The sequence below is a fragment of the Sinocyclocheilus anshuiensis genome, unplaced genomic scaffold (assembly GCF_001515605.1).
Source record: "Sinocyclocheilus anshuiensis isolate Anshui unplaced genomic scaffold, SAMN03320099.WGS_v1.1 scaffold256, whole genome shotgun sequence".
Classification (NCBI taxonomy): Eukaryota; Metazoa; Chordata; class Actinopteri; order Cypriniformes; family Cyprinidae; genus Sinocyclocheilus; species Sinocyclocheilus anshuiensis.
The window spans coordinates 1011017-1018368 of record NW_015558587.1 but is presented as its reverse complement, the minus strand read 5'-3'; the positions used below and the strand labels follow the sequence as shown (position 1 = coordinate 1018368).

At 36.7% G+C, this 7352-nt stretch overlaps 1 long non-coding RNA gene across 1 annotated transcript in view; it reads left to right on the top strand.

The window, feature by feature from the left end:
- LOC107679922 (uncharacterized) overlaps positions 1-6433 on the top strand; it is an 18905-nt gene extending 12472 nt beyond the window's left edge. The window contains exons 2-3 of the long non-coding RNA XR_001633100.1: positions 1001-1114; positions 6070-6433. This is a non-coding gene — a long non-coding RNA (uncharacterized LOC107679922). The remainder of the gene's footprint in view (positions 1-1000; positions 1115-6069) is intronic.
- Positions 6434-7352: the final 919 nt, after the last annotated feature.

The window sequence follows — 7352 nt, the reverse complement described above, 5'->3', positions numbered from 1 at the left end:
TAGTAAAAAATTAGATTTTTTTTTTTTTTTTTTTTTTTTTTTACATTGCTAATCCCACTCCTACCTCTAAACCTAACCATAACCATTTCCTAAAAATACAATATGTACAGTACATGAAATCATGTAATGATGCAAGAGAAAAAAACATTTTTGGCTCCACAAAAGAAGCTTTCAATGAACAGATTTTAAAACAACCACTTTTTTTCTAAAATGTTCTAAAATTCTACAGAACTTTTTTCCACTATAAAGAAGCTTCTGCACAATGGAAAGGTTCCGTTGATGTTCATGGACCCTTCAATGCCAATAACGAACCTTAATTTTTAAGAGTGAAAGGAAATAGTTTTGAATTGCTCACAGGGGCTCGAACTCCATTCCTACTCTATTCACATTTAAGATGCTCGGTGACCTTTGACACTTGGGGTTTCCCTGTCGTGTGGCTATCCCTGTTGCTCTGCAAACGTTTAAAGGGCAAGTTGAGTCTTGGAGGACGTCTTGGCCCCGTCCATCATTACAGCAGTGCCCTTGGCTGGAGCATCATGTCCACACATGCTGAACTTGGCAGAAGATCAGTGAGTTGGAAGCGCATGCCTGTACATTAATTATGCCTCTCACGTACCCACCACTGTGCTAGGTGTATGTCTTTAATTATATACCCCGAGTTTGACCTCTTAGCAACGGAGTGCTTGTTTTCCTCTAAAGTTTTGAGCGGCCCCTCTGAGATTGAAGCAATGCATCAACAGTGTGTTTTGCTGATTAAAATGCGGAGTGGTATTATTCAACATAAGCGCGTCGGGTGAACTCATCTCAGGAGTTTTTCTCAAAGGGAAAGTGAGTAAAATAAGTTGGAGATGAACTGTAATTAATTTTTAGACGAGACTGTCTGCCAGGCATGGGTAAAATACAAGTGATGTGTAATTTTTATGAAACTTTACAGAGAAAACGATGAGCAATTTCATTGCGCTGACACTTCTAATTAATGTGTTGTTTGTGTTCTTTAAAGCATCCCAACTCTGCATTCACGGTGGAGGCTGATTTGTGAGGCTGGAATGAGAAAAGTGTGTGGAGTTGGGGGATTGAGAAGAGAAATGAACCTGTGCGACGGCCTCAGTACAAGGTATGAAAGTAATTATTTTTGGTTTTCAAGATTTGGGCATATTTATGGGGCATTACTGTAGAAGCGGGCTGTTTAATGTTATTTGCAGAGAGCACACATTGTTTTCATCAAGCACATGAGAAGCGGAGGGCACGGCTGAGAGAGATGTGACCTCAGCGCTATACTGTGCAGCTTGACTCATCCGATGGGACCTCAACAGTTGTTATGCAAGCTACACACAATTAATTATGGAAGCAGGTCTGAAAGTTGACAACTCCTTGAATCGCCGTTTGTCTGGGATCTTTTGTGAAAAGCAGCCGGAGGCACGAGTATAACCCTGGGTTATTATCACTAACTAAAACTAATACCATTAAAAAACTTTAATTATAGGTAGTTGCCTAGGCAAAATCTAATGTTTGTTTAGTTTAAGACAAAGTACTGAAATAATTAAAGATAAATAAACTAAAACGAAAAAAAAAAAAAACAAGACATATTTATGCATAATTATAATCACGAAAGAAAAAAACAAAAAAAAAACAAAAAAAACAAAAGCACACAACAAAATTACTAAAACATTAAATAAAATTAAGATGAAAACAGAAAGTGTAAAAATGAAATCTATAACCATAAAAATATTTTCTTTACTTGAAATAAAATTAACAAACAAACAAACAAACAAACAATAAATAAAACCTTTTTTTCCTAATTTCAGTTATAGTTACCAAGTTGCTAAGTATAGCTGTAAATAAACTACAAAAATAAAACCTAATGAAAAAGTATATAGATATATTAAAAAATAAAAAATGAAATATTACAAAAGCACACAACAAAATTACTAAACCTTTAACCAAAATTAAAATGAAAACAGAACACCTAAAACCTATAACCAGAAAACATTTTTTCTTACTTGAAAAAAATAAAATTTATGTATAAAATAAAGTAAAAAAAAAAAGATTTCATTTTGTTTATTTTTAAGCTTGAAATACTAAAAACAAACAAACAAAAAAAAAACTAAAACTACAATCTAAAACTTAATAAAAAACGTATACAAAATTAAAATGAAAACAGAACACCTAAAACCTATAACCAGAAAACATTTTTTCTTACTTGAAAAAAATAAAATTTATGTATAAAATAAAGTAAAAAAAAAAAGATTTCATTTTGTTTATTTTTAAGCTTGAAATACTAAAAACAAACAAATAAACAAAAAATAAACAAACAAAAAAAAACTAAAACTACAATCTAAAACTTAATAAAAAACGTATAGACATGTTTAAATAAATAAATAAATTGTAACACACAAACAAAGAAAAAAAACATGAAAATAAAATCTAGTTTAAAATATTAACCATAATAGTATATCAATGCTTTTAAACTAAAACTGGTATAACCCCTGGTCAAAGATATGCATGATATGATATCTGATATGATATCTGCTAAATGACTAAATGTAAATGTAAATGTAAATATGAGTGACTAACACTGTCTGACAATGTCAAAGAAAGAAAGAAAGAAAGAAAGAAAGAAAGAAAGAAAGAAAGAAAAAGAAAGAGCGCAGTGGTTACGCTATGCTGCAGCAGACAATGGATCGCGTGGAATGGAAATTAAACTCGGTCGTACAATAAAAACAATTATTCCACAACTCTGACGGGAGCCAAGACGTGCTGAGCGTTTGCAAAATGAGTGTGTCTTTCACATCAGTGGCTCGTAAATCATTTAAATGCATTCTTCAAGAAGAATTTTGGAATGGACCGTCAGATACTTGGACGGCACAGTGTGTTACGTCCCATCGTCCTCGGCTCAGGTTGAAGGGGTTATGTGTGTGGAACAGATCGGGGATAAAAAATTGTATCATGTTATTTTGGTCTGTATAGGCTGTGTAGATGACAGGGGTGGAAAAGCTGGGGTTCTTTTTTGCCAGCTTGACTCCAGAGCAAAGAGTAAGTGCTGACTCGCGGGACCCACTTACAACTAAGACATGGTGTGCTTTCATCCCATCTGGCTGAATGGCGAAATAAATAAAAAGAATGGAAAGTGGCTGCTCTCTGGGCTGTACCCCTGCTCCCCGGCTCTTTGTTAAAACCCTATCTCTGCTGTTCCATTGCCCCCAGCTACATTAAATCCTATTAAATTCACCTTCATTAAAGCAGCCCCTCTCTCCTCCTTGCTGTGGCCCCTAATGTGGGTCCTCTCAAGGACGGAGCCGTAATGAGGGTAGACTGGATTTAACCTTGAAGAGTACAGGTTTTCATTTCAAAATCAATAACTTATGCTTCAAACCACTCCTAGATCCAGGCTATAATTTTCAGGCATTAATTGCACAGATTATGTTTCTCCTCCAAAACTGTATTGCCAAAATGCTTTTATGCTTTTTTTTTGGAAATCCTACCATCTCGCTCGGGACCGATGGCGATCGACAGCTCGCACGTTTTCTTTATCAGTGAGTACACACAGCGTGCTTGTTCTGGCTGGACGGCGGGGCAGATGGGATTTCAAAGGGTCGCTACACTATATATAAACAATTAGGCAACAGGAATGTTTTCCAAAGCGAAGCCAGAAAGTCGCAGCACGGACTTTGCTCAGGTCCTCGTGAAATTGCAGGGCAGTGTCGTCATACGAGAGACTTCAGGCAACAGGAATGTTTTCCAAAGCGAAGCCAGAAAGTCGCAGCATGGACTTTGCTCAGGTCCTCGTGAAATTGCAGGGCAGTGTCGTCATACGAGAGACTTCCATTTGAGTTATTTGATTTGCACTCGGTCAGGAGGAAGTGGAAAATGGGGAATTATGAGAAGAGATTTGAACATGGAGCATGATGGGAAAGACAAGAGCGGAAAAAAGGCGGAACACCTGAGATAAAGGAAGAAGTTCACACTTCATTTTCCCTTTCTTTAACTTTCTATACATCCGTCTCCTCTGCTTGTCATCGCGGAGGTCCCGTGAAATGTTTTAATTTGTCCTGCGGTGATAATTTCTACTCGACATATTCATAATGTGAAATATTGGATCTCATCCTAAGTTGGGGTGGGGGGAGGGAGTGATCGTGGCAGCTTAATTTTTTAATCAAATCCTCCCTTTAATGGAGCTTTATTAAATTACATAGTTCATACTTGGGGAGTGGAGCGCCGCTGCTATGGTGTAAAAAGAGCTTTTTAGGATAATGAAATAAAATTAATAAAAGCCCAAAGCCGAGTGGGAAGTAAAGAGAACGGGAAGGAGGGAAACCCAGCGGCCACATCTACGCTCAGATTCATTCTGTCTCGTTTGGGTCCTTGGGAATGCACCATGACATATTAGCAGAGTGGGGGAGGCTTCTTGAATTAAGAATATGTCACATTTTCCATCATAAGAGTGAGCAGCATGCTCGCCTATGCAAATCAGGGTAAAGGAGGATTAGATTTCTTATAGAATGCAAACTGAAGGCTGATATATTGATATCTAAGACTGCATCATATCCTTGCTGAATGCTTATCAATCTTATTTTTCTAAATCTAGATTATTGTATACGTCTTCGATCAAAGACCTGTAATGTTGCCTAGAGGCTAAACATAGCAGAGAATTATTCTGGACCTTTTTATTGTCACTGAAGAGCACCGTGACACTACCATAAATATCGTTGTACAGAATGTTGTCATAATGTGTACTAATGTAATGTTTTAAAACTCATTATGTGTGTGTTTTTTTTATCAGTGTACATGTGTTGACAGATATTTGGCACAGATGATGCATGTGAACAGCTTAATTGAGCATGTAACAGGGCTAATTGGAGCAGTGATGTATTGCTATTGTTACAAAAATCCCACAGGGCCTCTGTTTGTCCTCGCTGGCATGACAGTAGATTGGCATTGCCTCGCTTTATGAAGCAAGCTTTTTTTTTTAACCTTATGAGGCTCAGTCTTCCTGTAACTCATATAATAGAAAAAAAGAAGCTAAAAACAGAGTAGCATGAAGCATGAAACTAAAAATAAAGTGAAACCCGATCACGTTTTGTTTACAAAACATTCAGGAATCCTGAATCAGTTCATTAGGCAGCATATGCTCATTGAAAAAAATGTGCTTCTTTTGCAATGCTCCAAAAATGTACCTATACATATACAATTCACTGCAGTTTCCATTTGAAATGAACACTAGTGGCAGTAAAACACCAACACCAACCTTTATTCCTTTTCACACAAATTATGATTACAGGGGCAGATTATTAATTAATAAAGACTTGTTTTTACACAATTTCTTGCACTATTCTATATTATGACCTCAAAACACTACTACATTAGTGCATTATTTGAAAATGAATACATTTTGACATTTGCATCACAAAACCAGCTCCATATAGTTTTTCTGACATAGTAAACTTGCTCGGTAGCTCATCTGGTACAGCGGCACAGCCCTTGAAATGTGAACACAGTAACTTTTAGACTCAAGCGAAAATGTCATGGTTGCATCAGCAAATGCATTTTTATCTCATGTTTGCTTTTGTTAATACTATCGGTTAGGTTTAGGGTAGGATTTATGTTTAGGTATGTTTTATTTTAAACACGATTAACCTTTTAGCACCACTAACCGGACATTTAAATACTGAACTGCCGTGCTACATACAACAACCAACATGATAGAATGCTCACACATTTATGTTAGGGTTTGAGGTTTGAGGCACAATGATGCCAACACGTTACCATACACACACACACACACACAGGTTTGTTTTTATGGTTTATGGGGACTCTCCATAGGCGTAATGGTTTTTATACTGTACAGACCGTATATTCTATTGCCCTACACCAACCCTACCCCTAAACCTACCCCTTACAGGAAACTTTCTGCATCTTTAGATTTAAAAAAAAAACTCATTCTGACACACACACACACACACACACACACACAACCACACTCTCACGCATGAATGTTGCTATCATCTAGGTGCTTACGATGTGTACCAACCTATTCTCAACTCATTCAATCTCTCTTTTTCTCCCTCACAGGCGTGATCTGGGACACGGGCTGCAGTGGGGTCTTGTTTGATTTAGTTTACAGGCGATATAAAATGAAGAGCACCCCACTGTGATTTGGAGGACCTGGCCTGAAGGCCCTCACAGACTATCTAAGGTTGAAAGGCACATTTAAAGTAATTAATCACGCATGGCTATACAAGGCTACATGGTGTTGCTATGGCTGTGTGTTTCATACATGGTATATCTTGCCCCAAAGCACTAAAACTGCAATTAAAACACAGATTCAAATAAGGAAAAACAGGCACTAGATGCAGAACATGAGACCTAGGACCTTTTTCTAAAATGATATATGCATGTGTTCACAGCAGATCTGTTCTGACAGGGCTGCAGATAGCGGGGGAAAAATAATGCAAAATGTATATATGAAAGTGTAACTAACCATATTGCCATGCATTGAGAATGAATGAATGAATGAATCAATCAATAAATAAATAATTGTTAAAAGGATTCACAGCAGGTCTGTTCTGATAAGTTTGGAGAAAAACAATGCAAAATGCAAATATGAAAATGCAACTAACAGTTGTCACGCACTGTAAAAATAATATAAAATAGTATTTGAAAATAAAATAAAATTTTATTTAATTACATATCAGCTTTTAAAAGGATTCACAGTATGTCTATTCTGATGAAGATAGGGTTGGAGATAGCAGGAGAAAGCAATGCAAAATGCATATATAAAACTGCAGCTAACCATATTGTCATGCATTGTAAAAAAACAAACATTTTCCATATCTTTTTGTTGTTGTTGTTGGTGCTATGTCATTTGTGCAATCAAAAATGTTTGTATCTTGGCAGAAATACAACGGTCAAATAGAAAAGCAGTCAAATAATCCAAATGCTAACATGGGCAGGTTGCGTCACATCCCTTTATCCTTAAAAAATGTGAACAAATCTATAAAACTACAGTACATTAAATACGGCTGTGTTTGGTACTGTGTTGTGTCACCACTTGATGTCCAATGCAAAATCTGGGTCCTGAAGCAAAACCAGTTGAAAAGCACTGATCTGTTCATAACCTCTTTACTGACTAACCCCCAGTCTTTCACAGTGCTAAAATATTCTTTGTACAGCTCAGTGTCCCCAGGTTTGGATGAATCAACCCAAGGGTGTTTTGTTTCTGTGGTAAACATTATCTCTGGATGAACTAAAGCATTTTAAGTGTGATAACATTAAACCTTACCGCAGCTGAGATCATCTCCTCCCACTCTCAAAAAGACACGTTACGCTCATATTTCAGATCTCAGAGGATAATG